This window comes from Dendropsophus ebraccatus, chromosome 6 (genome assembly GCF_027789765.1).
Source record: "Dendropsophus ebraccatus isolate aDenEbr1 chromosome 6, aDenEbr1.pat, whole genome shotgun sequence".
NCBI classification, from domain to species: domain Eukaryota; kingdom Metazoa; phylum Chordata; class Amphibia; order Anura; family Hylidae; genus Dendropsophus; species Dendropsophus ebraccatus.
Genome location: NC_091459.1, coordinates 89,568,869 through 89,591,668, shown reverse-complemented (window position 1 = coordinate 89,591,668; position 22,800 = coordinate 89,568,869).

Genomic DNA, 22,800 nt, shown 5'->3' with positions numbered 1-22,800 from the left:
CTCCCTTCCCGTGCTCCCCCCTCAGATACGGCTCCCTCTCCTCTTGTCCATCCCGCCCCCCGCCACCACCCGGATTCGGCTCCCTCTCTCTCCCTGTGCTCAACGATCAGGCCCCTGCACTGATCGTTTGAATGAGCTGCAGGGACCTGATAGTTTGAATGAGTGTCAGTGTGACAACTCATTCACTATATAATGCATTACAGCACAGATTATGTGCTGTAATGCATTATATATGTACCTGCAAAAGTAAAAAAAACAAACACACACACAAATACATAAATAAAACTAAATCAATTAAATTAAATAATTATATAAATAAATAATTAAAATATACACATTCCCCATCCCCTTTATAAATGATCCCCTATAAAAAAAAAAAAATACACATATTTGTTATCAGCGCATCCGTAATGACCCCATCTTTTAACCTGTTACATTAATTATACTGCCCGATTAACGCAGTTAAAAAAAAAAATAACCAAAATGACAATTTAGTGTTAATCTCGCCCCTTAAAAAATGTAGAAATAAACATCACATGTACCCAAAAGGTGTACCACTAAAAATATTAGCTAATTATGCTGCAAAAAAAATCTCCTCCCATTACTCCATCCATTGGTGAAAAAAATTATATATTACAGCTCTTACAATATGTAAAACACAAACAGTTTTTATAGTATAAATGCCATAAACTATAACAAAAGTTACAGAAATTGAATATCACTGTAACCGTATAGACCTGACGAATAACAATAACATACAAAAATACAAAAAGTGCAACAGCAACCCACAGGTGCAAGGGCTTACCGTATATATGCAGTGGGGAAAAAAGTATTTAGTCAGTCACCAATAGTGCAAGTTCCACCACTTAAAAAGATGAAAGAGGCCTGTAATTGACACCACATGTAGACCTCAACTATGGGAGACAAAATGAGAAAATAAATCCAGAAAATCACATTGTCTGATTTTGTAAGAATTTATTTGCAAATTATGTTGGAAAATAAGTATTTGGTCAGTAACAAAATTTCATCTCAATACTTTGTTATTTATCCTTTGTTGGCAATGACAGAGGTCAAACGTTTTCTGTAAGTTTTAACAAGGTTGGCACACACTGTTGTTGGTATGTTGGCCCATTTCTCCATGTAGATTTCCTCTAGAGCAGTAATGTTTTGGGGCTGTTGCTTGGCAACACGGACTTTCAACTCCCTCCATAGGTTTTCTATAGGGTTGAGATCTGGAGACTGGCTAGGTCACTCCAGGACCTTGAAATGCTTCCTACTAAGCCATTCCTTCGTTGCCCTCGGGGTGTGCTTTGGATCATTGTCATGTTGAAAGACCCAGCCACGTTTCATCTTCAATGCCCTTGCTGATGGAAGGAGGTTTGCACTCAAAATCTCACGATACATGGCCCCATTCATTATTTCATGTACCCGGATCAGTCGTCCTGGCCCCTTTGCAGAGAAACAGCCCCAAAGCATGATGTTTCCACCCCCATGCTTTACAGTAGGTATGGTGTTTGATGGATGCAACTCAGTATTCTTTTTACTCCAAACACAACAAGTTGTGTTTCTACCAAACAGTTCCACTTTGGTTTCATCAGACCATAGGACATTCTCCCAATACTCTTCTGGATCATCCAAATGCTCTCTAGCAAACTTTAGATGGGCCCAGACATGTACTGGCTTAAGCAGTGGGACACGTCTGGCACTGCAGGATCTGAGTCCCTGGTGGCGTAGTGTGTTACTGATAGTAGGCTTTGTTACATTGGTCCCAGCTCTCTGCAGTTCATTCACTAGGTCCCCCCGCGTGGTTCTGAGATTTTTGCTCACTGTTCTTGTGATCATTTTGACCCCACGGGGTGAGATTTTGCGTGGAGCCCCAGATCGAGGGAGATTATTAGTGGTCTTGTATGTCTTCCATTTTCTAATAATTGCTCCCACAGTTGATTTCTTCATTCCAAGCTGGTTGCCTATTGCAGATTCAGTCTTCCCAGCCTGGTGCAGGGCTACAATTTTGTTTCTGTTTTCCTTTGACAGCTCTTTGGTCTTCACCATAGTGGAGTTTGGAGTCTGACTGTTTGAGAGTTTGCACAGGTGTCTTTTTATACTGATAACAAGTTTAAACAGGTGCCATTACTACAGCTAATGAGTGGGGGAAACAGGAGAATCTTAAAGAAGAAGTTACAGGTCTGTGAGAGCCAGAAATCTTGATTGTAGGTGACCAAATAATTATTTTCCACCATAATTTGCAAATAAATTCTTACAAAATCAGACAATTTCAGGATTTGTTTTCTCATTTTGTCTCTCATAGTTGAGGTCTACCTATGATGTAAATTACAGACGCCTCTCATCTTTTTAAGTGGGAGAACTTGCACTATTGGTGACTGACTAAATACTTTTTTCCCCACTGCACTGTACACACGATAAACACCTGCTCTGTAGATATTAAAAAGTGAGGATTTTAGCAAACTATATGATCCGAGTGTACCATGTCACCAACGTTAAGGTGTCCTCAGAGACATGGTCCCTACTCTAGCATTTTCACACTAGCAATGGCCTCTCCTGGGCTGAATAAGCCTACAACTGGACAGATAGGAGCCAAATTATCTCTTTCTTTTTTTTAGCACCCTTGGGACATGGGTGGAGTGCAAGCCAAGAAGAGGTAGCCACACCCCCACATTCAACAGAAAAAAAGGAAAAAATTGGCAGCACATCTATGACTCTGTTCACACTGCAGGTTGCATGCTGCTTGTGGCTTAATTACAGACGAAAATACAAAAAGTGAAACAGCAACCCACAGGTTCAAGGGCTTACCATATATACTCCTCCCAGTGAAAACACGATAAAAACCTGCTCTGTAGATATTAAAAAGTGATGATCTTAGCAAACTATTTGATCAAACAGATTGTACCATGTCACCAACGTTAAGGGGTCCTCAGAGACATGGTCCCTACTACTGCTTAAGCCACAAGCAGTGTGCAACCTGCAGTGTGAAAAGAGTCACAGATGTGCTGCCAATTTTTTCCTTTTTTCTGTTGAATGTGGGGGTGTGGCTACCTCCTGTTGGCCTGCACTCCACCCATGTCCCAGGAGTGCTATAAAAAGAGATAATTTGGCTCCTATCTGCCCAGTTGTAGGCTTATTCAGCCAAGGTGAGGCGATTGCTAGTGTGAAAATGCTAGAGTAGGGACCATGTCTCTTAGGACACCTTAACATTGGTGACATGGTACACTCTGTTTGATCAAATAGTTTGCTAAGATCCTCACTTTTTAATATCCACAGAGCAGGTGTTTATCGTGTGTACACTGGGAGTATATACGGTAAGCCTTTGCACCTGTGGGTTGCTGTTGCACTTTTTGTATTTTTGTCTGTAATTAAGCCACAAGCAGCGTGCAACCTAAAGTGTGAACAGAGTCATAGATGTGCTGCCAAATGTTTTCTTTTTTCTGAATAACAATACCATGTCATATGTAACTTATAGTAAGCGGCATACAAAAATGTTGAAAAACAGCTGCTAAAATGTGTTTTTTTAGGGGTACCAATGGAATTTTCAACTTGTCTTGCTAAAATATTTTGTCATTGCAAGGCCTCTGTGACATGGTATAATGGCAAAAAAAAATTGAAATAAAAAAGACCCCAAAATTCACCAGGCCTCTGTCATGTCTGAGGCCTGTGGTTGACAGTGGCACATATGGGGATTTCTAGAGACATTGGAATAAGGGGAATCAATAGTGAGTGGTATTTCTCAGTTAGTATTTGCTGTGTTAGAGAGAAAAAAAATGATTAAAATTGAATATTTTGCAAAAAAAAAATTACATTTTAAATTTCCCCTCCAACTTGCTTGAATTCCAGTTTACCAAGTTACTGTGTGCCTACATGAATTCACTGGGACCAGTGAAGACACAGTCCATATTATTCATTCACTGGGCACTGGGTAGCCAGGAGCTGAACACCCATCATTTGACAGGTGTTCTGCACCTTATAGTATGCAGGATCTTGCCAGATGCTGCTTACAGTCTGGCACATAAGGGGTTAGGTGAGGATGGCTCACATCCACACTTAACCCTTTGGGTGCCAGACTGAACAATGAGGGTTAAGTTAGGATGCATGGCTTTTAGATTTTACCCTCTGGGTGTAAGATTGATCTCACACTTTACCCCTCCAAGCAATGAAGGGGATTATATCCCCCCTTCCTTGCTAGGATGGGTGCAGTGCTGGGGAGTGGGGGTGGGGGTAGGAGTGTATATACTCACCACAGACATATTCATTCTTCATCAGAGCCCTGCACACTGAGCTAAAAAAGTGCAGAGATCTGGCTCTTCTAATGTGACATCAGACAATCAGCGGCTGAGCCGGGATATTTTTTCACAAGTTTCATATCAGCCAATCAGCGGCTAAAGCAGTGTCCTGGCTGCAGGTCCTAGTGTGACCAAAAAGTGTGACCTTTTTGTCGTGTGGCCAGTTACCATGCTTTTTTTACCATGAATTTTAGGGGTTATTTTTTTTTTTATCTATAGATAATATGCACCAAAAACAAAAAAATATTATTTAAAGGTAAAATGCAGTAGCGAAATTAGAGGGGAGCAAGGGGGTGGTCGCTCCTGGGGCCACACTGGTAGGGGCCCACTGAGGTCTCAGACACTTAATGCTGTCTGCAAAAGCTATTTCTTTTGCAGACAGCCTTAGCACCTGTGTAGTTGGCCCCTAACGGCAACAGCACCTGGCAATAGCAGTCACCCTGCTCATGAGGGGCCCACTCAGACGTCGGATGCCGTGCCCGGCCAGGGATGGATCTTCTCGCTGTTCTCTTCCCTTCCTCCTCCACGCTGCTTCCTGCTCTGCTGCTGGCCCCTCCACCTTCTCTCCCTCACTGTCCTACAGAGCGTGGTGTGAGGAGGGAAAGCTGGAGGGATCCTGCCGTCTATGGCTGCCAGGGACTGAGAAGAAGTGCAGCAGCAGCTGTAAGTGATCATCATCAGTGTCTGTGGTGCTGGAGGTTGTCAGGTACAGAGTGAGGACTGTATGAGAGGACACACACCACACATCACACATCACACACACACACACATATATTATATATATATATATATATATATATATATATATATATATATATATATATATATATATACACACACACACTACCGTTCAAAAGTTTGGGGTCACCCAAACAATTTTGTGTTGTCCATGAAAAGTCACACTTCTTCACCACCATACGTTGTGAAATGAATAGAAAATAGAGTCAAGACATTGACAAGGTTAGAAAAAATGATTTGTATTTGAAATAACATTGTTTTTACATCAAACTTTGCTTTCGTCAACAACAGCTCAATGGGGTTCAGATCTGGTGACTGCGCTGGCCACTCGATTACCGATAGTATACCAGCTGCCTGCTTCTGCTGTAAATAGTTCTTGCACAATTTGGAGGTGTGTTTAGGGTCATTGTCCGTTGAGTGATAGCCTTCCTTATTCAGAATCCCTTTTACCCTGTACAAATCTCCCACCTTACCAGCACCAAAGCAACCCCAGACCATCACATTACCTCCACCATGCTTAACAGATGGCATCAGGCATTCTTCCAGCATCTATTTATTTGTTCTGTGTCTCACAAACGTTCTTCTTTGTGATCCAAACATCTCAAACTTGGATTCATCCGTCCACAACACTTTTTTCCTGTCTTCCTCTGTCCAATGCCTGTGTTCTTTTGCCCATCTTAATCTTTTTCTTCTATTGGTAAGTCTCAGATATGGCTTTTTCTTTGCCACTCTGCCCTGAAGCCCAAAATCCTGCAGCCGCCTCTTCACTGTAGATGTTGACACTGGTGTTTTGCGGGTACTATTTAATGAAGATGCCAGTTGGGGACCTGTGAGGCGTCTGTTTCTCAAACTAGAGACTCTATTGTGCTTATCTTCTTGCTTAATTGTGCAACGCGGCCTCCCACTTCTTTTTCTACTCTGGTTAGATCCTGCTTGTGCTGTCCTCTGAAGGGAGTTTGTACACCGTTGTAGGAAATCTTCAAATTTCTTAGCAATTTCTCGCATGGAATAGCCTTCATTTCTAAGAACAAGAATAGACTGACGAGTTTCAGATGAAAGTTCTCTTTTTCTGGCCATTTTGAGCATTTAATTGACCCCACAAATGTGATGCTCCAGAAACACAATCTGCTCAAAGGAAGGTCAGTTTTGTAGCTTCTGTAACGAGCTAGACTGTTTTCAGATGTGTGAACATGATTGCACAAGGGTTTTCTAATCATCAATTAGCCTTCTGAGCCAATGAGCAAACACATTATACCATTAGAACACTGGAGTGATAGCTACTGGAAATAAGGACATTTCAATGTGACCCCAAACTTTTGAACAATAGTGTACATGTATGATCACAATCAGCTCACCCCTTTTAATGTCTAAAAGCGTATTACCTATACCACTATTATTTGTAGGCAAAGATAATCTGGTTAAAAGGGTTCTCCAGAAAAAAAAAAAAAAACATATTTGCTTTCTTCCAAAACAGCGCCACCCCTGCACTTAGGTTGTGTGTGGTATTACAACTTGGCTCTATTGACTTCAGTCAAATACCACACACAAACTGAGGACAAGAATGGTGCTGTCTGTGGAAGAAGGCAGCTATATTATTATAATCTTAAGCACTTTTAATTTTTTTGTGGTTCTATATGTGAAATGTAGAAGCCTCTTACACTGCTTGTTATCCTTATTCACTATGAGTAATGTTGAAGAATATTCCCTTTATTTTTCAGAAAGCCTTGTCACCTGCTGAGGTTCCCTATGGGTAAGGTTGGTTGGGGGCCCACTCAGACTCACTCGCCCTCCTAGGCTGAACCCCTAGCTACGCCCCTGGTAAAATGGTTAAGGTTTTATTGCAATGATTGGCCATAAGGGGAGAAAAAAGTGCCATATGGCACATATAAAACCCCTCTTAGGCCTATTTTATACTAATATAATATTGTACTTGTGTGAATTTAGCTGTATATTCTATAGACCTTTTTTTAAATGGTTCCTAATTAACAGTTCTCAAATTGTGAATCTGCACAAACAGATCAAAGGGCTGGATTCAATGAATCATTCCAGATTTTCAGTTCTATTTAATCTCCGTATTGCAGCTCAATAGTCTCATCTTCATCCTTGGCCTGCTAGTTTTTCAAAGCAGAAATGTGTTATGTGTTACAAAAGTAAATTAGGAAATACAAAGGCATTAGGGCTCCATACAAATTCATAGCACACAACATACATTATATAGCATTACCTGCTGATTAGAGGCTGTTTAATCTTCACTGTTTGCATTTTGAACAACTAAGTAAAAAGGATTGAAGACCATAGAGGGAAAAAAAGGGAAAGAAAAAATTTACAATGAAAAAGGTCAGAAATAAAATATGAATCATGATGTCAGAGGGGAAAAGACAAGTAAATACAGAATTATGTGAGTGGAAATTGTACAGTGATATAAGGGGATTATGAAACGTATACTCAGTTATACTCAAAGAAAAAATTCAATTCATAGACAAAGAAAAGCTTCTGTGTATTAAGTCTTTGACATGTACATCAGATGTTTTAGAGAAATAAGCCTCAGCCCTAATATACCATATACATAAATTGAACAATGAAATTCAATTGACTATTCAGAAATAGTCTATTGATTAATTCATTTCTAATATTAGCTAAAGTAATTGCCAATTGTAAACCATGTACCTATGACTATGCTTTCTAATCTAAAGGCCTTATGCATGTACTGTAACACAATAACCCTTAATACATTGTCCATAGCCTTAAAGGGAGTATCGCGAAATTAAAAGTTATTCATCCAAAGGATAGAGGACATCTAGTAGATTGGTGTGAGTCTGATTGTTGAGACCCCCATGATCACAAGAACAAAGGTCAATTGTCCCACAAATGAATGGAGGCGGGGGTCAAGCATGTGCCAGTCCTTACACTCAGGGTCAACTGACCTCCATCTCTGTAATTATTTCAAAGATCGTACATCGGTAATTCCTGGTACTACAACTTAACTTTATTAGGGTACAAACCCACTGGACGGATCTGCAGCGAGTCTCCATGCTGCGTTTTTGCAGCGAGACTCGCTGCAGATCCCAGCCCTATACTTTCATTGGCAGAGAAACTCGCAGCAGGGATGTACATCCCTGCTGCGATTTTGTCTGCAGCCCTCCCCATTAACCCCCTAGCCGCCGGACATTATACACTACCGGGTCCCCGTTCCTGCTTGCTTCGGGGCTCCCGGTGTCTTCACAGCCCGGCCGTCCAATCAGTGCGCTGCGGCAGGGCAGCGCACTGATTGGCCGGGCAGAACGTGCCGGGAGCCGCCGAAGCAAGCAGGAACGGGGACCTGGTAATGTATATATCCTGCCCGCTCCCCCTGCAGCCCCGATCGCGCCCAGCCCCGGGCCGTACGATCGCCCCCCGGCCGCATGATTGCCCCCCGCACCCCCCGGCCGTACGATCGCCCCCCCTCCCTGCGGCCCCAATCGCCCCCGGTCGCATGATCGCCCCCCGCACCCCCCGGCCGCATGATCGCCCCCCCCGCAGCCCCCGGCCGCATGATCGCCCCCCGCAGCCCGTTCGGCCGGGGGGTGCGGGGGGCGATCATGCGGCCGGGGGCTGGGGGCGATCGGGGCTGCAGGGGGCTGTGGGGGGCGATCATGCGGCCGGGGGGTGCGGGGAGCGATCGTGCGGCCGGGGGGTGCGGGGGGCGATCGTGCGGCCGGGGGTGCGGGGGGCGATCATGTGGCCGGGGGCGATCGGGGCTGCAGGGGGGGCGGGCAGGATATACATTACCAGGTCCCCGCTCCTGCTTGTTTCGGTGGCTCCCGGCACGTTCTGCCCGGCCAATCAGTGCGCTGCCCTGCCGCAGCGCAATGATTGGCCGGGCGGGCCATGAAGACACCGGGAGCCCCGAAGCAAGCAGGAATGGGGACCTGGTAATGTATAATGTCCGGCGTAGGGGGTTAATGGGGAGGGCTGCAGACAAAATCGCAGCAGGGATGTACATCCCTGCTGCGAGTTTCTCTGCTAATTAAAGTATAGGGCTGGGATCTGCAGCGAGTCTCGCTGCAAAAACGCTGCAAGTGGGTTTGAACCCTTAAGGAGAGTAGCCGTTCTTTGAAACCTATCTCTCTAATCTTGTACCAGAGACTCTCCAATCACTCTCCAAGTCCCTACTTACTGTATAATGAAGTCCCTACTTATAGGTGATGCTTACAAAAGATTTATTTACCTTAGATCTGGCTGCGTTTTAATAATAATAATAACAATAATAATAATAATAATAATAATAATAATAATAATAATATAGTAATAATATAGCGCCAACAGATTCCGCAACTACAATTCTGGGGGTACATACATAGATATCATACATAGACAAAAATAGACATTACAGAGATATACATATAATTATCCATGCATTTTAGTTCATATCCATTAGAGATTTGATTTGGTAATACAGTTTCACTATATTGTCTACAAGGAGTTTGAGTCTGAGAGCCACCTCCTGCCTCATCATCAATCCAATCTGCAGCTTACTCCCTCCCCCACAGCAGCTCTGCCTTATCACTTGTCCAGGCTGCTGCTTTCTCCCTCCCCAGAGAAGCTCTGCTTCATCACTGGTCCAGGCTGCTTCCTAATCCCTCCCCAGAGTATCTCTGCTCCATCACTGGTCCAGGCTGCTGCTTACTCCCTCCCCAGAGTAGCTCTGCTTCATCACTGATCCAGGCTACTGCTTACTCCCTCCCCAGAGCAGCTGTGCTTCATCACTGGTCCAGGATGCTGCTTACTCCCTCTCTAGAACAGCTGTGCTTCATTACTGGTCCAGGCTACTGCTTACTTCTTCCCCAGAGCAGCTCCACTTCATCACTGGTCCAGGCTGCTGCTTACTCCCTCCCCAGGGCAGCTCTGCTTCATCACTGGTCCAGGCTGCTTCCCAATCCCTCCCCAGAGTATATCTGCTCCATCACTGGTCCAGGCTGCTGCTTATTCCCTCCCCAGAGTAGCTCTGCTTCATCACTGGTCCAGGCTACTGCTTACTCACTGCCCAGAGTAACTCTGCTTCATTACTGGTCCAGGTTGCTGCTTACCCCCTCCCCAGTGCATCTCTGCTTCATCACTGGTCTAGGCTGCTGCTTAATCCCTCCCCAGAGTAGCTCTGCTTCATCACTGGTCCAGGCTACTGCTTACTCACTACCCAGAGTAACTCTGCTTCATTACTGGTCCAGGTTGCTGCTTACCCCCTCCCTAGAGCAGCTCTGCTTCATTACTGGTCCAGGCTACTCCTTACTCCCTCCCCAGAGTAACTCTGCTTCATCACTGGTCCAGGTTGCTGCTTACCCACTCCCTACAGCAGCTGTGCTTCATCACTGGTTCAGGCTACTTCTTACTCCCTCCCCAGAGCAGCTCTCCTTCATCACTGGTCCAGGCTGCTTCCTACTCCCTCCCAAGAGAAGCTCTACCTCTTGGTTTCTACCTACGACACAAAAGTATCACAACGTCAACAGGAAGTCACTACAGGGAGAATAGGTTTCTATTACAGCAAAGGCAGAAGGATTATAAAATACAGACTACTACACCTGGACGAACATTAGGTACTGAGGCAAATGAGCCTAAATAAGGGGATGCCTCGAGGATTGCTTTAAGTACGTCTGACATGATTGCACCCCCACAAGATCTAGACTATATTGAACAAATTATTTGGCTAGCATTAGCCAATGAGGTTACATGTATGAATAAAGCTCAAGCTACTGACATTTTATGTAGAAGAAAATTCAGATTTATTGTCTATAGAACACGATTTTCTTTAGTTTTATTTGAAGGAATTAAAATGTGCAAGGATGCCTAATAAATGATTGGCCCTTTCCATCCCACCTTGGAACATAAACTACACTTCTCACTCTATTACATTTATTAATAAGAGTTAATGTTTATATAAAGGGTTGGACCTAAATCCATTCAGACACTGTTATAAATACAGTAATGGTTGGGGCATGGTTTATAAGAAGCCAGATACAGATTTGAAGGCAGCCAGCCAGCAATAAATAGTCAATTAACTCCCACATTGTTTATACAGCACAAGCCAGGACTTAAAGGTGAAGATACTATAAAGAAACTGTCAACTAGTTACATGAACATTAAAAAGCACTTTGTATCAAGCTTAAAAGTTGTAACAAAAAAGGAGAACTGAACATTCAGTGGGGATGGGAGAGGTAATCTTCCTGCCCACGCAGAAAAAAACAATGTTTCCCCCTAAAATAGAATTTAAAAAATCACAAATAACTATAGTATGTGACAAATGAGAATTCAAGCCGTTTATTCGTTATTCATATTCCCTTTTTTGTGGTACCTATTATGTTACATTCTTCAGCTGCATTCAAGAGTAATCCAATACAAACAAAAATGATTCTCTTTACAGACCATGTATAGATAATTATTTAATTATTCATTGGAAATGTGTTTGGGGGCATAATGCCCCTTCTTCAAACCGCAAGAATGTGCTACCCTTGTGCATTGAGGAAGGGGCATTATGCCCTAATACTCATCTATACGTAGCCTGGGCAGAAGATCATTTTTTGTTTGTTTTGGATTGCTCTACTTCTCCTGTAACCCTCTGGTGTGAAGACTACAATCACCCATGATGTGGCTGACTGACAAAACCATTGCTGTACATAGCAGATTGTGCTATGGCTTGGCACAGCCCAACCAGGTGAGTTTGTACCTTATTACAGCTCACATTTAACTAATTGATATGATGTCATCCTATGAGGTGTTCTGCCTCTCTTTTTCTGAGTTTGTTTCATTAGGGTGCATTCACACGGTCCATAGATTGTCCACAATTGTGGACAGCACTGTCTGTGTGTGCAGATCCTAGCAGGGACATGGATCAGTATTGTCTATAGGATGGGTCCACAGATTGCAAATGTGTGCAAGTAGCCATCCATAAGCCTGTCCATAGTTATGGGTCCATGTGAATGTAGCATAAGGTTGAGTTTCTTTCTGTGGCATTTTTGTCCTCCTACAAGTTATGTGATTCATCAATCATGTGACTAAAGAATAAAGAACATCATTAACTAGATGCAAAAGACACCAAATCTAGAGCATGGGAAAAACCGCTGCCAAATTAAGTAGTACACCCCAAGAAAAATGCCACAAAAAAGCAATGTACAGTAGGTAAGACATAAGCCATTCCCTATTGACTTTAACCCCTTAACACACTTTCCTGTGCATGAACGTGAGGGGTTGCTGCCTGTTAACACAACCCAACGTACATGTACTTTAAGCAAGCTCCTGTATTTTCAAACCATTGCCCAGCCTCCTCCAGAATGATTGACAGTGGGGGCTGGTCTAAAAATTCTGCATCAGCCGGAGAGCAGGCGAGCAGAGGCTATGCAGGACAGGTGCTGACTGTGTCACAGACACATCTATACATATATTCATTAGTGATGAGCAAATACTGTTCAATCGAATAGATATTCGATCGAATAGTGAGATATTCGAATATTCGATATTCGTACACATATCCCGCGAATATTCGGCAAATATTCGATAAGCGTTCAAATCCCCCAGCTTCTGGTTTTACCATCCAAATAGTCAAATTGATGTTTTTCACTAATCAAATACTTGTTCCCATAGACTTTAATGGGATCGAATATTTGATCGGATATTCGAATATTCGCGGGACATTCGTACGAATATCGAATATTCGAATATCTCACTATTCGCTCATCACTAATATTCATATAAGTGCTGTCAATTTGCTTTTAGTGAGGTAATTATGTGGTGACAGGTCCTGGCATCTAGTTAGGGACCTTTCTGCAGTTGGTCCATCTTTAAATGACTAATCACAGTAAAAAGGACAGAAGGGTACAGTATCTGACAGCTCTTCTGGCCCTGATATCCTCCTCTGTGTGTGTGGGAGGAGTTCAGTGAAGGGAGAAAAGAGGGCAGCATTGACACAGTTAAGTACACTAGAACACACAAATTTACCTCTCCCTACCCTTATTGTCCCCCGCCCACTGTTGCTGTATCTAATAGTCTCCACTGTCCCCTGTTTCTGTAACTAATAGTCATCCCTATCCCCTGTTGCTGTAACTCTTTGTCATCCCTGTTTCCCATTGCTGTCCCTGATAATCTCCATTATTCCCTATTTACTATACCAGTCTGCCCTTGCTGCACCTGATCTTTACTCTTGTTAGTGCACCTAATTAGTGCTCCTGTTAGTGTATCTGACTGTTGCTGCTGTTAGTGTATGTGATGGTGAATGTTGCTGTACCCAATTGCTGTTACTGTACATGAAACGTGAACATTTTGCTGCTAAGTTTTAAGCCCTCTAACATCCTATAAAGTAAATGGACCTTTACCACATAAAACCGACATAGGATAGACTTACTGTAAATGAATTATTATTTCCTATGTTTTAACAATCTTTGTTAACCCTTTGAGGACCAGGCCCAAAATGACCCAGTGGACCGCGCAAATTTTGATCTTTGCGCTTTCGTTTTTCCCTCCTCCCCTTCTAAGAGCTCTAGCACTTTCAGTTTTCTATCTACAAGGCCATGTAATGGCTTGTTTTTTACAGGAATAGTTGTACTGTGTAATGGCATCTTTCATTTTACCATAACATGTATGACGGAATCCCAAATATATTATTTATGAAGATATAAATAGGTGACATCGTAAAAAACAATGCAATATGGTAACATTTGGGGCGTTCCTGTGTCTACGTAATGCACTATATGGTAAAAGCGACATGATACCATTATTTTATAGGTCAGTCCGAACACAACCATATTCAGGTTTACACAGATTCTCTAATGTTATATATATTTTTTTAATTAAATCCTTTTTTGGCAATTAAATATTAATAAAATGGGCCTATTGTGACGCATATAACAGTTTTATTTTTTCACCTACGGGGCTGTATGGGGTGTCATTTTTTCCACCATGATCTCTAGTTTTTATTAATACCATATTTGTGAAGATCGGACGTTTTCATCACTTTTTATAATTTTTTTTTATATATAATGTAACAAAATCGGTAATCCGCGCACTTTTTTCCCTCTTTTCATTTACGACGTTCACCGTTCACTATGACGCTTGTTATATTTTAATAGATCGGACAATTATGCACGCTACTGTATATTATATGTTTATTTATTTATTTTTATATGTTTTATTTATATAATGGGAAAGGGGGGTGATTTAAACTTTTATTGGGGGAGGGGTTTTGGAGTAGTGTGTTAGTGATTTTTAACTCTTTTTTTACACATTTGAAGTCCCTTTGGGGGACTTGTACATACATAACTTTGATTTTTTACACTGATCACTGCTATGCCATAGGCATAGCATTGATCAGTGTTATCGGCGATCTGCTCATTGAGCCTGCCTGTGCAGGCTCAGTGACCAGAGCGCCGATCAGACCGCACGGAGGCAGGTGAGAGACCTCCGGCGGTCTGTTTTAACGCCCCCACCTGCTATGAAGCGCGCTTCATAGCTCAAGACGTACCGATACGTCCAGGGTGGTCTGGGGACAGACTTCCAGGACGTACCGGTACGTCCTAGGTCGCCTAGGGGTTAAAGAGAATTTCAAACTTAGAGAAATGGCAATTTTTCTATTTTTATAATTTTGACTTTCAAACTCTGGATGAAATAGTTTTTTTTTTTTTTTTTTTATTAAAATGTTCTGACTGGCCTCTGAAGTCAAACTGAAATCTAAAGGCTGAGTAGAAGAAATCAATGTGATGTTTTAGAATCGTATGATGTATGGAAGATTGGTCATAGAGTCCTCTGGTACACAGTACACAGTCAGTCCCTGGTACACAGTCAGTCCCTTGTTGAACTTGGGATATTATGTGGTTCTGGGTGTGTGACATACATTATATTTTCCTTGACAGCTCAATCTTGAGTGAAACCATTTTCTAATATTTTCTTTTTTCTAATTTTCAGCTGACATTCTACTTTATGGTGTGAAACACTAGAAGTGACAGGAGCAAATGTACAAACCTCTACACGACAGAGGCCAAAACGCTGCAATAAATGACAAGTTTAGGTCATTTTTTTTTTTTTACGGTGATTTTTTGTAGATGATATTTTACTTCCATGTAGTTTTTTCTTTTGACTTTCAGAAAAGAAATATCTCAGTCACAAAAAGAAAAAAATAACTTGGAGTGTACAGAATTTCCTGGTATTCTGGTTTATGATAATAAAATATGGAGACTTATTTATTCCAGGTCAGAAAAACCACTATGGGGCCCAATTCATACATTTTGTAGTTTCTTCTGGGCATCAGTGTCTCATTACTCTGACATACTCTAAGGACGACGACTTTGTAGCTTTATTTTGGCACGGTATTTTCGAACCCTTTGAGGTAAAATACTCCCACATCCTAATCTGACTTGATTTTTGTGTGTGCAACACTCAACATTTACTGTAGAGAGAGTTTGTGTGAGATGAAATGAGACAACATACTTGTTTAGTGCCAAATTTCCAGAAATCCTTGCAGATACATACACTGTTTCCATAACTGAAACTCACAGAGAAGGAATACTACTGGCACCAGCATCATAGTCTTTGTAGGTATTGGCGTTGAAAAGATCACATTGGCAATAAACAACCAGCATGCCTTTGGAGAAATAAATGTAACTTATGCCTTTTCCCTGTATAATAATTATCCTATTCTGATTTTTATTTTCCTGGATACCGATCCATAACAAATAAAAAATTGGAGGACAGGTTGTCTTTTTATTGCTAGTTTGTTCAGTATATTGTTTCTTGGAGAGTCACCTTCACTATGTCTTAACCTCTTTTACCACAAGTTTTCAGAAGATCTTTCCCAATACCAGCTTAGATTTCTTGAGTTCATTGGTTTTGTAACTTTGTCATAGATTGTTCTTTATGAGATGAGGACATTTTACACAGGAAGATTGTCAGTCCATCCTGTGAACAAGATCATATAATTTGTGAAGGTCAAAAAATCTGTGTAAGTTGGCTACATATCAAACTGTAAAAGTGGGGAATGACCAGCTGACAATTATGATAGTCGAGGTCCGCAGTCATTATCCAGCAATGACTTTTGAGGCCCTGTCTGCGCAAAGATTGAGCTGTGTAAAGGCTCCAAAAACTAGGGTTGGTTTGATAGATTGGTGCTCTCAAACAGGCACAGGTTGGCTAATGTAAAAGGGCCTATAGACCATCCCTTCAGATCAATGCAGACTATAGTAATAACTTCGAATGGGGGTTTTATCGATATGTTTACTACTTACCTATGCAGGGTTGTCCTTCAAATTTTACAAAATTTACACTCAAGAATACATTTCTTAAATACAACATCTAATCTCAGTTTGAAAAGTCTGTGATTTTTGGAACATATACAGTCTCTGCCCAAAGGAACCCCTGAGAATTCCTTGGCTATTCTAAACTAAATTCATCCTGCGGGATTTTGAAACAATTACTATTTCTAGCTCATCCAATAATATTATTATACCCTTGTTCAACTACAATAAAGAATATTGACAACAACACCCTTAAGTAGTTCATCTGTCTAGACAATTCTTTTTATAGGTCCATTCACACGAGTGTTTTCAGCTGCATGTTTTTGACTTTACCCCTGTTTGTTTTTAAAACTCGTAACATAAGACAAAACTTACAGCATAAAAAACATGCAGCTGAAAACACTGAGTGAATTGACCCTGTAGATGTAAACCTACTGGAAAAAAATCATCATGAGTAGGGTTTAGAAGAGCGGCCGAACTGTTCTGCAGCCATGGAGAGCCATATGCCGAGTGTTCAGGTTTGGAGAATGTTGCTGAACCCTGAACAGTTTGGTCTTTCTGCTCAACACTAATCACGAGCATGGAAGCTGAAGCTACAATCACCACAGAAACTGAAGATACAGTATATGCAATAGCAAGATCTACTTGGCTGTCCACAAGAGAATACATGTGGTGTTACTGAGCTACTGATGCCCTGGAACCTAAGGTGGACATTAGGAGAGGTAATACTATGTTAAGTAAAGTTAATCATAATAAAACTTATTTGTGAGACAACAAAAAAAAACTTTTAGAATTTTTATTTTGTCTTGACATGTGGACGTAACTTTAACTACATTTTCCAACAACTAACATATAGGTAAATTCCATGGCTCTTCTTCCTTCCTTGTGACTTACAGGCTGTAAGACAACATTCCAAATTGTTAGCAATCTCTTCCTTTTGCGTAACAATGATAAAAGCTTCTGGGATTCTGGCCTTTTACTGTAAGGCTATGTTCACACTACGTAAAATAACGTCCGTTGTTTTCACTGGTCGGACTTTTGCGACCAAAACTACGGCCGTAGAATTACGATCGTATGGGCTAGTCGTGAAACTACGGCTGTTGTTTAATTTTGATTCCTAGCTTGTTTATAAACGGTATGAAACAGGTCATTTACTTTAAATACTGCGCCCAGCCCGAGAAACCACTCAGAAGTTTTTTTACATCAAAGTCAAGTTTAATTCGGCAGATATAAGTTTTACATTTGTGGCCGCATTGAAATCCCGGCCAGAAATAATTGACATGTTAATTTTTCACGGGGCTGTATAAACAATGGCCGTTATCTGTTATACGTAGTGTGAATTCAACAGCCATAGTTACATTGCATTGCAGTCATTATAGGGAAGCTCAAAACAGCGGCAGTAATTTTGCGGCGCAGACAACGGCCGTTATTTTAAATAGTGTTCACACTACGTATTAGACCGGCCGTTCCGTCTCTGGCTGGAACATCTCGGCTGGTACTTAAGTACCGGTCGGATGATCTTTCGGCCGCAGAGCTCTGATGCAGGCGTATCAGCGCGCCCGCATCAGAGCTTGCCATAGCCCACAGTGAAGAAAGCGTCCGGAGCCGCTTGCTTCACTGTGTGAACTGACAGGTCTTTCTGCGTCCGGAATTCACTGAATTCCGGCCGCAGAAAACTGACATGTTGACACGATGTGTGTACACTCCGGCCGGGATCCCATAGAACAACAGGCATTGTTCCACCGCGGTAAAAGTACGGCAGTTGTTGCCATCAGCAACAACGGCCGTACTTTTACGTAGCCTCAAGATGTAAAAAAAAGGAGATAACCATCTTCCAACATGAATACAATTGTAATGAAATAGTACAGTGTGCATTGTCATTTGCAGTTGGAAACTAATAGCAGTTCATAACATTATGCTCTAAAGAAGCTTGCTCTACATACATCTCTATTTATAATGTTCCTTTTATATATATAGAACAGAGAATATAAATGTGCAAGGCTAAAATAAATGCACTTTAATTACTCTAGGGTTGACGCTTCCCAGTTAAAAATGTACTTAGAGCCAATAATAATAATGGCATGCAATCAGTGGGATGCCAAGTATTTCTTTCCAGAAAAAGGTGGCAATTTAATGCTCTGTCTGTGTGACTACCGGCTCACCGAATCTGTGCCAGTAAAATCAATTGGAAATAGGAAAAGTCTCACCTGGCCTTAAATTCTATACTTCAGTAATGTAGTGGAGAAACATAGCACTTTATTTTTATTAATATATTTTGAAGAATGAATGAATTAATAATTGGAAAAAGTATCTAGATAGATAGATAGATAGATAGATAGATAGATAGATAGATAGATAGATAGCAATAAATAGTTTGCACCCTTTGCTTCACCTATACAAGTCATGGCGAGTAAGACTATGTTCACACAGTGTGCGGACGACGGCTGTTGTTTAGCACTCAAAAACAACAACTGTTGTAGTGAGCGTCAAACAACGGTTGTTGTTGCACTGAAAATCACATTTAAATCAGTGGCCAGAGATAACAGACTGTTGCTTACTTCAATGCAATACATTTCTCTATGACAAGAACCGCCAATGTTTTAATTAAAAACAACAGCCGTTCTTTTAATAAAAATATATTGTGTGAACATAACCTAAAACTGCATTGCAAAACAGGTTTGCTCTTGTCTTTTAGTCCTGCAATGCTAGCCCTCTAACTATCCAGCCAGCACCCTGCCCTGTACTGACAAGGGGCAATAACCTGAAACAGCTGTCTACAGATGGGTATTAATTTCTTCTGGAGAGTTCGCTTTGCTGTCGATATTACTCTTCCCTGAAGTTTCAGTGAAGCAATAATTCTCCATACATCTTTATAAAGCTCTCACGGAAAAACATTACTTCTTTGGATGCAAAACCACAGCAATTCATGGTAAAACCACATGCTGTTTTACCATGCAGTTCTTGGTCATGTAGCACACTATGCTCCCACATTTATACTGTATACAGGGAGCTTCTTCCCTCATTTCACAGGAGATGGGCTTTATTGTAAGTCTAAAGAACCCGAATCCTGCCATTAGACGGTATAGGCAGCCGTACAGGGAGAAAAGTGCTCTATGTAGAAATCGGTGGGGTCTAAACACCCAGGTGCGGACTGATCTAAATTTTTGAAATGTCTGTGTGACTAGTCAAGTTTTTAAAGTGACAGGGACACTTTAAGCACTTTAAGCACTCCATATTATTAGGTTATGTTCACACTACGTAAAACTACAGCCGTTGTTGCCAATGTAGTTTTTGCGGGGTGGAACAATGCCTTAGTTTCAATGGGATCCCGGCCGGAGCGTATACACATCATATACGCTCCGGCCGGAATCCCGTGCGGCCCCGCAAATAACAGACATGTCAGTTTTCTGCGGCTGTAGGAAACCCTGTCAGCTCACACTGTGAAGCGAGCGGCTTTGGTCGCTCGCTCCATAGTGTGCAGGGGGAAGCTCTGATGCGGGCGCGCTGATGCGCTCGCATCAGAGCTCTGCGGCTGGACAGATCATTCGGCCTGTACTTAAGTACTGTCCGGGATGATCCGGGCAGAGACCGGCCGTTCCGTGACCCGGCCGGGGTCACGGAACGGCCGGTCTCTTACCTAGTGTGAACATAGCCTTAAAGTGCATAAAACTTATAGTACCAGGCCATGTTCACCGGCCGGATCTTAGCCGCTGCACACAATGGAGCATGGGGCCGCAGAATAGCAGTAGCAGAAAACTGACATGTCAGCTTTTTTGCATGGCCGCTAGCGATCCCGGCCGGGATTCCATTCATTGCAATACAATGTATGTTGTGTATAAATCACATCCCTTGTTGCAAATTGCAACAGCTGTGATATATACACTACACACAACATACGCCTCAGGCATTAGCCCTATCTTAAATCATTTGTTTGATTGCCTGGATTGCTCTAGACCAGCAATACTATAATTAACCCCTAAAAGGTTAAACTGCTGTATACAGATTCTGAGCAGCCTGTGGCACGTAACAACCGCGGCTGCAGCAGAAACTGTGTACCCGAAAAAAAGCAGTTTAATCACCTGGGTGTGTGACAGGCACAGGCAGGAAGGTAGTCACATGGGTGGCTCCCCACCAGTGTCTAGTCACTGCGCTCTGCCTGTCAGCGCGCTTCAAGGGGATGATTGACAGGCAGAGAGGGCCGTTACTGGCCTCTCTGTCTGTCAATCATCCCTCTGAGCTTGCTGACGGGCAGAGTGCGATGACTAGACACTGGTGGGGAGCCACCCATGTGACTACCTTCCTGCCTGTGCCTGTCACACACCCAGGTGATTAAACAGCTTTTTGGGGGGTATACAGCTTCTGCTGCAGCCATAGTCGGTACGTGCCGAAGGCTGCTCAGAAGCTGTTTACAGCTGTTTAGGGAACCATATCAGCTCAGGCAGATTGGTTTGGTTTGATATGGTTTAAAGGGAACCAATTGGGCAGATTGGTTCCCTTTAAACCATATAACACAGAAAAGTCTGATATTGTGCATGGTCAATATTGAGTCTGTGAGTATATATAGGGAGAGGGGGTACTTTTTGAATGATTGACACCAAAGCATTTGCCACCATCTTTCACCATTTCACTGGTCCCCTTGAACAGATTTTCAGGAAGTTTTTGTTCAGTTTTGTTTAGGTTGTAGGTTGTAGTCATGGTTGGCAAGGGATTTGACCAACCATGGTCAAAACAGTGAATTTAAGGTCACATGGTTAAAGAGGCAGCATTTGAAGAAAATGATATATTATTTATCATTTGGCCTTGTGCGCACAAAGTATTTAGATGTGGATTAAGATGCGGATTCTGCATTCACCTGAAAACAGCATAAAATCCTCACCCCAGTGATTTCAGTAGGAAATCCACATCAAAGATTACAAATGTTTTTTGATTTATTTTTTTCTAGCATAGATTTTAAAATCTGCATTAAGAACTCACATGGCAATTCTTGAACACTTCTTTCTCATTAAAATCAGTGAGATTGTTAAACTAAACTATCGTTTTTAAAATTGTCTAAATTAAAACACACAAGTCATCATTTTGAGGACACCCAGGCTCGATGAGCAACCTAACCAGATTATAGCATTTGACATATCTGTGCTAGTATTGACAGTGATGGACACACTTGCACACACATGCACATCAAGTTCATTTAAATTTTCAGATCTGAAAACCTCCCAGAAAATGGCATAGGTCACAACGTGCTAAAAACGTTCATTTAACATCTCAAGAGGCACCTTCTCAGTCACCTCTGCACATGAGAGAGATTAAAATATTATTAAGAGGGTGCCCTCTTAAACACAAGGCTGTTCCTGGATCAAGTAGGTCTGCAGAAATGATTGGGTTCAACTAGGGGGATAGTTACCAGAGGAATGGAGGAGGTCTGCTCCACCACTGCCCCGCAGGCATGCCTGCCGTAATTGGCCCCTTTGCTCTGCCGCGTTTCAACACTCTCTGACTTTCAAAGAACATGTGAGAGACCTTTGTGAGAGCAGAATATTTACATGTCTCTACAGACCATCTACTTATTTGTCAAGTAATTATGGCACTAAAGCACTGTAAAGGGACGAGAACGAGAAAGCAAAAGAAAAGATGTCATAAAAAAGATGGATTCATCCGTGTATTTGTTGGGCATTTCTCCTGCATACCAGCTGCTCGTATAACATATTTTAAAGTAGCAATTAGAGAGAAAAAAAAATTGCTATGTGATTTTCGCATACATTGTTGCAGACAAAAAACTAAGGTAAGGTGAGACTATATCTGTATGGAAAATGTAACGTGGCCTCATTCTAGGTTTTACTATAAGCCTGATAGCTACCCTTCACATTTTCTCTCTTCTCTGTGGCATTAAAAGAGTTATCCAGTATAAGAAACACAGTAATTGATTTCTTGCCATACAGCTCCATTCTTATCCTCAGGTTGTGCGAGGTATTACAACTCAATTTACTTCAATAAAAGTGAAGTGCAATATCACACACAAACTGAGGATAAGAGTGGCGCTGTGTCAGGAGTGGCAGACGTAGACAAGACAAGAGACAGTGGGCCCTAGATCTGAATCCACCCACTGTCACCTGCCTACTTGCCTCAGTCTACCCTAAACGGTCGCGGACAACCATGGAGTCGGTCCCTACACTGCGTAGGTGAATACACAAAACGTAGACAGACAAACAAAACACAATGGAGGATAGTCAACAAGCAGGGTCAAAACCAAACAGACAATGCAGAACAAAATCAGAAGGAGAGCGGATAGTAAAATGTCAAGCAAGAGGTCAGAACACGGACAGAGCAATAGCTAGGGGATTAGGACAGGGAACGCTGGGAAAGGAGCAGGGGAGCTGGGACTAGTAACAACTTATAGCCAGCAGGGAACTGAGCAACTGGCTTCTTTTTATCCAGGATCAGAGCTTAGGTCCAGCAGCTGATTGGATCAGCCCTGATCCCAGTACCAAGTTCAGCTGAACAGACCTAGCAGTGCAGTAACC